The following is a 3,108-nucleotide window of genomic DNA, read 5'->3' on the forward strand; positions in this document are numbered from 1 at the left end:
AAAGAATTATCCAATTGCTTCAAAATACCACTAAGCATTGACAAAATTTCTATTTCTTCAGAGGATTAAGTGGTGAGCTCATAAACTCCTGTAATTATTTTTCTATTACCAACTCACCGTAAACACTATTGTGGTTGCCCATGCAATACCAAGCACTCATGGATGAAGCCCCAACTCCAAATATGGGAACCCTATTGTTGAACCAAGTATGTAACAATTTAAAATGCCCCAAAGCTGCAAAGTTTACTCTTGAGAACCCTTGACAACCAAATATTTGATGGCTTCAACTGATAATCATGCTGTCAGTTAAGTATTTTGCATTTCTAAAATAACTGGGTATATATTTTTTCTCTATGGATGTCTGTGAACAGAGTATGGTGCACAAACTTCTAAAAAATGGCTTGCTGTGTATCAGGAGGTATCAACAATCACCAAGCTGTCATGCAGTAACTATCGGTTTTGCCCAAATTGAAGGGTATGTCTCAGGTGAATCACTGGGTCCGTAGTAAGTTCTGCCAGCTATATTTTTGGATTCATTTTCATATTTAACCCAAAGATGTGCTTACATTTTTGTTTTGGTCATTGTTAACATTTATAAAACACAACATTGCCCATCATGAAATTAGATGTAATTGGAAATTAAACTTGGTTCGAATAAAGTGTATTTCCTTTTTAAACCTCATTTAGGAACCTGGCAGTGCTAAATACCATGAGATTCTCTGCCGGTTCACAGCAGTAATGGTGCAGAAGTGTCAGGTTAGCATGATGTGATCGTTGTGTTATAGGACTAGATACGTGTAAACACATCCATCAAAATCTGTCTGTCCTTAAGTAGGTGACAAAGCTAGATCAAGAGATCTGGCACCTATCCCAGATGATTTCTTTTTCTTTCTCAGTCATAAACTTGACATTTTAAGACTGAATGGAGCTTGATTTTGGACAGTTAAAAAAATTGAATCGTGGGCAGAATTTTAACTCTGAATTCAGATTTATATTCAGACATAACCAGAACCAAAGTTAAAAAGAGAGAGAGAGAGAGAGAGAGAGAGAGAGAGAGAGAAAGAAGTCAACTTAAATTTGCCTTTTATAACCTATTTTTTATTTATAGTGGACCCTTGTGATTCACAAATTTAAATTTGTGACTTTGATGGAAAACAAACCCAGGCTGCTATGTTGCATAAACAATGTAAGTGTCAACTCCAAGTTGTACACCAGAGTCCTGCTGCTCCAGTGTCTGTCCATCCCAGTTTTGGAATTGTGCTGAGGGACAAAGTGGAGCCATGGGCCTTGAAGAAGGTGTGCAAGAAAGACACCTTTAACTGGCGAATGTGCCTTTTTAATCAATTGACTTTTTGTATACGTAAATTTACTTAGGATGTGCTTATAAAAGTATATCTAAGAAATTGAATTGCTGGTACTAGAGATAAAAGAGAAGAGAAAGTTAATAAGTTAGAGCAAAAAATGTAAAAATTAACTTGGCAGGTTGGAAGAGCTCCAGCTTTATCCCTGTCAAACGTCAAGAATTTTTGTTCTAGGGAACCAGCAGTTAGCGTAATGGCTATGTTGCTGGACTCCCACGTAGTTGACCGCGGTTCGTGTCCCGGACCTGGTGGCTTAAAACTCACGCCGGGCGCGTGTGCGTGCGTGCCCAAGATCCTGAGAGGAGAATGGAGGAGAAGGGATTGCGGCGTGACCATCCCCCCTGGGGGGTGATTTCTTGCTTTCTGTCTCTATGTCTCTCTCTGTCTGTCTGGCGAGCGCACGCGCCCTACAGTGAAAATCTCTCAAAAAAAAAAAAAAAAGAATTTTAGTTCTAGATGCTAAGGATCAAGTGGAGAAATGACTAGAGATGGCATCCATCATCAAAGGTCTTCCAAACTTTGGGTAAAGTCCAAATTAACCTAGAGGAGGCAATTTAAGAGCAGTAACTCTATTTTGTAGACACAGGCAAGGGAAAAAAGAGCACTGAATTAGGAGTTGGGAGAGCAAAGGTCCAGTTCCAGTTTTTATGATAATCCCTCTATGGGTCTAAATTTAAACACAAGACCTTCATGAATCAGTTACCTATAATTTATTGCCCAGGTTGGAACACTTCTGAGAATGAAATTAGATTTCATGAATGATTATTCAAAGAGCAACTGTCTTGGGTAAACCATGAGGCAAGACCATTCTATCCCTGTAATTCTAGGTTTTTGTTGATCCTCCCCACAATCCTTTTTCCAACTGAAGTATTCTTTTTCTTGTAGAATATTTGTGCTTCTATTGAGTGATAAATATGTACATGCATTTCTTGTTTGTATACAAGGGAAAAAGTTTATCAGTTTTATTTGAAAAGTTTGAAAATTATATCCTCATTTTGATACTATAACTGATTAATGGGATAATTCAGACTAGAAGGAAGAAAATGAGGCAACCCGAGAGAGAGAGAGAGTTTGAGCCAGGCAAGACTTTTAGTCACTTTCAAATCCTCCTGTTTAGACAGCTATGTGATCTGCTCATTTTAAATAATCACTGGGCCCAGCCTCAGAGGCATGTGCTCCTGAGATCCTGCTATTCATAGACAAAGGCCACATGGGAGGCCCAGGTTCAGTTCCTGACCCAGTCTACCTAGGCTAAGTACAGTGGCCCATACTTATGTCCTAGTTAACAGAACAGCTAGGGTAGGAGATTTCAACATGGTAAGACCCTGTCAAAAAATCTCTGTCAGGACCAGCAGTTAGCATAATGGCTATGTCGCTGGACTCCCGTGTAGTAGACTGCAGTTTGTGTCCCGGACCCGGTAGCTTATAACCCACGCCAGGCACGTGTGCATGCATGCCCAAGATCCCGAGAGGAGAACGGAGGAGAAGGGATTGCGGCATGGCCATCCCCCCTGGGGGGTGATTTCTTGCTTTCTGTCTCTCTGTCTCTCTCTCTCTGTCTGGCTAGCGCACACGCCCTATAGCGAAAACCTCTCAAAAAAAAAAAAAAAAACTCTCTCTCATAAAAAATTTAAAATGGTAAAAAGAAAGAAAGAAAAAGAGCCAAAGAATCACTGATATAGATACTAATAAAATGAATTCAAGGAGATTTTTTTTTTTGAGAGAGATTTTCACTATAGGGCGCGTG

This window comes from Tupaia chinensis, unplaced genomic scaffold (genome assembly GCF_000334495.1).
Source record: "Tupaia chinensis unplaced genomic scaffold, TupChi_1.0 Scaffold000126_2, whole genome shotgun sequence".
Lineage (NCBI taxonomy): Eukaryota > Metazoa > Chordata > Mammalia > Scandentia > Tupaiidae > Tupaia > Tupaia belangeri.